Source organism: Corvus kubaryi, unplaced genomic scaffold (genome assembly GCF_017639235.1).
Source record: "Corvus kubaryi isolate FWS band 111438036 unplaced genomic scaffold, C.kubaryi_AGA036_p1.0 37398, whole genome shotgun sequence".
NCBI lineage: Eukaryota > Metazoa > Chordata > Aves > Passeriformes > Corvidae > Corvus > Corvus kubaryi.
Genome location: NW_024581137.1, coordinates 55,159,137 through 55,166,573, shown reverse-complemented (window position 1 = coordinate 55,166,573; position 7,437 = coordinate 55,159,137).

Here is a 7,437-nt window from a genome sequence, read left to right as displayed (position 1 = left end):
CTGACCTGGGCTCTGCCACTGTCACACCAAACCTCCTCTCTCAAGTCACCTCACTGGATTTTTTTCCTTTTGCAAAGAGTTTTGAGCTCCACAGACAAAAAGGTCATGGAAGAGGAGAGCAGGAGGGCTCATGGAGTGATTTTTGGGGGTGTCCTGTGCAGGGCCAGGAGCTGGACTCGATGGTCCTTGTGGGTCCCCTCCATCCCAGAATATTCCATGAATTCTACGACTCTTTCCTTGCCCAGCTCTAAGGGGCTCAGCCACATGAGCAGAGTGAAAGTATCCACATGGACAACACAGAGGTACCTGCTGGGGATTTAGGATGCAAAGCAGCTCAGTTTAGCTGCCTAAAAATAGCAATTAAAAAAGACAACTATTGTAAATAAAAAGCTGTTTCCAGCCTGCTGCAGCACTGGGCTCTGCATTTCCTTAAAACAACACCTGGACACCAAACTTTGGCATCCTGCAAGGAGCATCCCCACCAAGGACTACGGCTCCTGGGAGCCTGCAGCCCCGGCAGCCTGCAGCAGGGAGGCTGGGGATCCCCCCACCCATGTCCAACAGGTTTTCAGAAGTGTTCAAGGTCAGACTGGACAGGGCTTGGAGCAACCTGGGATAGTGGAAGACGTCCCTGCCCATGGCAGGGGTGGAATGGGGTGATCCTTAAGGTCCTTCCAACCCAAACCATTCCAGGATTCTCTGATTCCATGGTGTGACTGCCAGAGCTCACTTCAGCAACAGCAAGAGGGGGTTCACCCTCCTCTTCACAGAGCTGAGGATCCCCGTGCCCAGGGCAGCACCTTCCACCCTCCCACTCCCTCCTCAGCTGCCAGATGTTGCCTTTGGGATTGCACAAAGGTGCTGAGACACCACCCCACGTCCATACAACACCAGCTTTCAGTACCTGCATGTGTCTTTGGAGCTCAAGCAGGCTCCTTCCCCACTAAAATCACCTGGTGGGGAGTGATCCCCTCCCCTCTGTGCTTTCGGCAGTCCTCACTCTTGCAGGATTTCGTGTGTGCCCTGTGCTCCATCCCCCCACTTTATTCTCTCCAAGTAGATCTGTTTGATTTTGAAGATTCCCTTCAGCATTTCTATTCTTTAAATTGGCCTGTTCTCCCTACATTCGTTTCGCTGGTGGTAAATTCATCAGCCCTAAATAGGCAGAGTGATAACAGGCCATGATAACACAAACGTACACAAAACAATTACATGAAAAGCAGGGAATTAATCCATTCACTTGAAAACAGGCTGTGGTGGAGGACTGCTGCTTCCTGAAAGCTTTGTAGCCTTTTTCCTTTGTGCAAGATGTTCTTGCTCCAGTAATCTTTGCACGGCTCTGCCCTATTTCTGCAAGCTACAGACACAGCCGGGCTGGCTCAGCCCTCGCCACCCAGTCCCCCCCTGCCTCACCCCTGGCTCGGGGATTTGCTTTCAGGAATGAAATGACAGCGAGGAATAAATTACCCAGTGCCTCTTTCCTGACTGATTTCTTTTGCCCACGTTAGGTCTTTGCTAATAACCCCTCTGCACACAAACAAACCGGAGCCAGGACGGTGGAGAGGCAGCCACAGACATCACATGGCAAAACTCCTGCCCTGATGAGGTGATGGCTTTTCCAGCCAGGGGATTGTGAGTGATGAGCACCAGACTGCGTTCCTGGAGCAGGGATACAAGGAGAAAAGGCTTTGCCTCAGCGTCTTCCAAATGAGATCCTGGAGGACAATTAGAGAGCGAGCACGGCCTGGCTGGACACAGCTTTGGAGGAGAGAAGCAGCTCCGTGTTTATGGGCTGTGGTTGGGGCTTTCTAGAAAAGTCGGACATGGGGTGGATGGAGATAAATTCTCATAACAAAGCCTTCCTCACCTGCAAATCTTCCCAGGGTCGAGTGAGGAAATAAAGCAAGTTTGGAATAGATGTGTTTTGCCCTATCTCAGCGGTTGCAGGTCCACAGGGTGGGATTTTTGGGGGTGTCCCGTGCAGGGCCAGGAGTTGGACTCGATGATCCTTGTGGGTCCCTTCCAGCTCAGGGTATTTTGTGATTCTGTGATTCTGTACTTTATCTCACCTGATGTAAACACCTGAGCTGGTTCAAAACCAAAGGAAAGAAACAGATGGGGAAAGCGATTTTTCTGCTCCTTGTAAATTACGACTCTGCGATCAGACTCCAGGACTCTTTCTGGCTGTGTCTCCACGAGCAGCAAAGGGGAGCCAGGCTTGGAGCAAGACATCCTCATCAGTCCATGGTGCTTTTACCCTACAGCATCCAATCTATTTGGGAAGAACAGCCAGGAGTTTTTAGTTATTAGACAAAATTGGTGCACGGGGTCAGCGCTGCAGATGTCTCTGGTGCAGAAACTCCCCTCTGGCAGTGTTGGCTGTGCAGATGGAGCTCTGCCTGCAGGCTCTCTGAGGAGGTTTGTGGGGCAGGCAGGAGTGTGGAAAGGCTGGTATAACCCACAGAATTTCCCAGTCATATTTTTTTAAAACTTTGTTTTCATTTAGTGGTGGGCAGAAGGTAGCTGGGCAGGACATGGAGTAACCAGCAGGAGTGAAATAATAATATATGATCCAGTGTTGTTTGCTGTTCACAGAACGAAATAAACTGCATTTTGTACTTATCCTTCTTTTTAACATCACATCCCAGCATGCTTTTGCTGCAAGGGATCCTCCAGCTACGAGACTCACTCTTCACCCTAGATTTTTTCTGTATGTGCTCTGATTTGCAGGTAATTTGCCTCTATTTTTCTCATTAAAAGCTGTATTACAGAAAGACGTGCATCAGTGCTGTCAGATTCAAGTCATCCTGAATGGGATGAGGGTGGGGGAGGTAAGAGCTCAGGATGGAAGCATCCACCTGGGGCCAGGGAACCATCATCCTCATCTTGATTCAACCCTTCATCCCATGGCAGGTCTGAGGGGGAAATAGTGTGAGGCTGAGGTTTTCCTGCAGGAATCACTGAGAAAGGACTTAACTCTCCCTCTAAACATCTGGAAAAGCACACTCAGGGTCCTCACTCATCTTGGTGTAAACCAGCCTGGAAAAATCTGTCACAAACAGAGGTACCTGTGATAGTCCCTTGGGGACATCTCTGAGCCAGATGTGCATCACAGGCCACTTGGTGATCCAGTGGGATGTTTCAAGGCCAGGTTGGATGGGTTTTGGAGCAACCTGGTCTAGTGGGAGGTGTCCCTGGACATGGCAGGGGATTGGAACTGGATGAGCTTTCAGGTCCCTTCCAACCCAGACCATTCCATGACTCTGTGATCCTTTCCTTAGCTATTTTCCAAGCAACTCTCTCCAACCAGGTGAATTTCTGGATTCTCCAGCCTCCATCAATCCCCATTTCCATTTGCTAGTCGAGAGAGCAGCTTTGCTCCTTCTCCCCCACAGAGGGACATTTGTTATTCTGAACAAAAATATTGCATTGCCTCATTATTTAATCAAGTCAAAATTCATAGGCAGCTTCTGTGCAGAAGATAAAATGTTTTGGGACAGTTTAGTCCTTTTCTTATCTGAGTGATTAGGGTTATGTAAAGTCTTTTCTCTCAAACACAGAGATGGAGTTTCATGAGCGATGGACCAAAATAGTGCCAAGTATCCAATCACCTCCCCTTGATCACACAGGATTAGTACAATTAATCTGTGGGCATTAGTGGCCAGCAGGGTTTTGCCTGGAGGATATAATATATATTTATTATTTCATATCTGATTTCCCCCAAGAGCAGACAATTCAGCCGTGCGCTTTGCTCTTCATCGTTATATTTTTTGCAAGTGGCATGGTGGGATTTGGGAAATTACTGAGGGGCTCCTGTTCAGAGGGAAACAAAGCTCAGGGATATTGAATTAAGATGGGAGGTGATTCTCCCCCTTTACTCCACTCTCCTGAGACTCCAGCTGTAGAGCTGTGTCCTGCTCTGGGGTCTCCAGCGTAAGAGGGACATGGATCTGCTGGAGCAAATCCAGAGTAGGTCACGGAAATGCTCTGCTCTGGAGCCAGGCTGGGAGAGCTGGGAATGTTCACCTGCAGAAGAGAAGGCTCCAGGGAGACCTCGGAGCCCCTTCCAGGGCCTAAAGGGGCTCCAGGAGAGCTGGAGAGGGACGTGGGACAAGGGCATGCAGTGATCAGGCAAGGGCCAGACCAGCCAATGGCCAGCAGAAGACACGAAGTAAAGAGAGGAAGAACAGCGCAAACACACAGAGATCTTGCCTCCTTCCTTCCTTCCTTTCAAAGCTGTCACCTGCTAATTTTATTAATTATTCACCACTTCTTGTATTAGAAGAGAAAATTAGCCTTTCTTTTTTACTCCTCCTCTTTAAACACTTCCTGAAAGTGGGGGTGATCCTAAACACTGAATCCACAGATGATCCAAGTGATGCAAGTGGAGATACTGAGGGGCTGGAGCAGGTCCAGAGAAGGGCAATGGAGCTGGGAATGGGTCTGGAGCACCAGGAGCAGCTGACAGAGCTGGGAAAGGGGCTCAGCCTGGAGAATTAACAGGCTCAGGGGGGACCTTGTGGCTCTGCACAACTCCCTGACAGGAGGGAGCAGCCAGGTGGGGTGGGTCAATATCTTGTCCCAGGTAACAAGAGGTAGGATAAAAGGAAACAGCCTCAAATTGAGCCAGGTGAGGTTTAGATTGGATATTCGAAACAATTTCTCCTCCAAAAGTTTAGCGGTAGGCTTGGCAGTGCTGGATTAATGGTTGGACTCAATGATTTTAGAGGTCTTTTCCAACCTGAAGGATCCTGTAGTAACTTAGAAAAGACCAGTGGGGTTTGCCAGCACTTTTCATTTTTCTGAGCTTTATAAGATGAACGGGCAGTGCTCTCCTGTCCCTGTGCAGGGAGATGGCTGCAGATTACAGCACGGTTACACGATCAGCCCGGATGGGAACATGGAAATGAGGGTGGCAGAGCCACGTGGAGTTAGACTGGGGCTTATAAATACTAAACTCTGCCTGTGTGGCACAGAGGGTGAACTGCAGGTCACAGCAGAGATAGGAATCAAAAAGGTTTAAGCTGAGCTTCCAAAGTGCACCTGTTGGAGCTGAATTTGTTAGGACAAGCCTGTCACCTTCAGCAGTTTTTATTTTTTTATCAGGGCGATTTTTGCAACACACCAGCAAGGTAAGGTCCACGTTCTTAACTTCAGACTCCCCTCCACAGCATCCCATTCCAGCAGCAGAGCAAGAACAGAGGGTTCATGGCATCTGTTTGCAAAGCCCGCTTGAGTCTGAGGCAAATTGAGTCCCAGACTCTGCTGATCAGGAGGCTGCACTACAGCCATCCACACTCGGGATGGTTGGATGGGGCTTGGAGCAACCTGTTCTAGCGGGAAGTGTCCCTGCCCATGGCACGGGGTCAGAACGAGACGGTTTTAAGGTCCCTTCCAACTTGGACCATTCCATGATTATTCCAGGCTGTGCACTCCCCTGAAGGTGAACGACCACGAACTACGTTTCTAAGCCTGTCACAGGCTTGTTGTCCCACCTGCATTAAAATCCACGCTGCAACAGCATTTTCAGCCACTGATTAACCAAGAGCATTGGAGCCACGCAGTGCTGGAGGGTCAGGGCTGCAGCACAACCGAAACACCCAGGAGAGTTAAAGATAAACAATTTCAGAGCCTAAACACCTGCCTTCTGCTCGCTATTTTCTGTCTGACAGCACCCTCTTCTGGGAAGCCGGTGCTGTGCTGGCTGAAGGGTGCTCCCTGCTCCGTTCCCATCCGTGCTCAGCACCAGCTGGACAAGGGCAGAGCCTCCCAGGGTGAGTTTAGGCAGAGAGGCATCAGACAAGGCTCTTCTGAGCTATTTTTTGCAGCTGCCTTTGGAGGAGGTTGGAGATTTCTGCATGACCGAGTGCTGCTCAGTCACAGCACCCAGTTCTGGGGTACCCACGAGGGGATGGGAGCAGCACCCAGCACAGGCACTGGGAAAGCCTGGCAAATACTGCTGCTTTGGGGTGCTGGAGTTAAACCCTCACTGTCCTGGCAAGGACTGCCCCAAATTTATGCCCTCAGATATGTCCCAGCCCTTTCATTTGTTTGAAACACAGGTGAGCCATCAACTTTTTGGAAACCATGTGTGTTTCAGAACACTTGTGTTCAACTGGGTACATCTCACAGGCTGTGAACTAAGAGGGGATGAACGGCCCAGGGATGCTGGGCAGGGCTGGGGCACCACCATCAGCACTCATCCAGCAGGGCTCCAGGTCCACCTCCTCCAAAATCCTCATCCTTTGCCCTCTGCAACAGCAGGAGCACCTCGCTCGTGGCTCACATTGGTCTGGTCCCCACTTGAACAAATTTAGCATCGTGCAGCTGGCTCAAGAAATTGTTTTCTATTTTAAATAACAAGGTTGTTAAGTACAAACCACACGCAGCGCTTGCCTGCATCCTGGGCTAACATTCCCCTTTGAAGCCCAAGCAGTGAAGTCGGGACAATTTGCTGTCTAATTAGTTCCCTGGTGATGGTTTCCCACCCCCAGTGAACTTCCCCAGTCACTGCAAAGTTTTCTGTGCTCTTCCATGAAGCATTCAGTCCTGCTGCATCTCCTGGGATGTTTAATTACCTTTATCAAGCATGGACAGCAGCAGGGGCTGGGAGATGGATGAAGAGGAGTTCACCTGACTCTCCAGCCACTGCTCAAAAGGTGGGCAGAGGGAGTGTCTGGCAGTGAGCAGGTCTGACACCTGCTTGGAGGCAGGAAGGTCCTTCAGGGCAGCTCAAAACCCACATCATTTCAGGGACTCCCCAAAAGCAGGGACACCCCAAAGCGCTGATGGCTTTGGAAAGCCCTGCCTGCCCTTCTGTACCCCTGCACAGCACCAGGCACACAGGCACTGTGCCTTGTCTGGTCTTTTACCCAAATTAATACCCAGGCTTAATTACTACATTATCTCTGTCCATCCTGGGGTATCTCCTAAAGCTCATGACCTTTGCTCACCCCCAGCATGGGGAAAACAGAGGCTAAGAAATCCCCTAGCAGGGATCCAGGTGTTCATCTCCATGCCTTGCACACGACAGGTCCTTGGAGCAGCCCCAGGCTGCAGAAACACCCAGGGGACATTGCTTTCTTTGCTCCAGGTCAGGCACTTCTTCAAAGCACAGGACAGGCCCATGGAACAGCAGTTAACTCCAGGAGGCAGTTTGAGGAGGAAAAGAATGATGGAAAGCAGTGACCACCAGGATGAATTAATGCAACCCAGACACATAAACCAAAATTAAATCAGCAGCAGAGTGATTCAGGGGGATACTGAACCCCACACCTCTGTCTGCCCATCTACTGGAGAAGTTTAGCTGGAACTGAAGGAAATTACTCAGAAACATTCCCTAATTGCTGTTTGCCTGCCAGACTGGAGAAGGCATCAGCTGCCAGCACAGAGAAAGCTTCCAGTCACATGAATCCCATTGATGGTTTCAAGCATCCT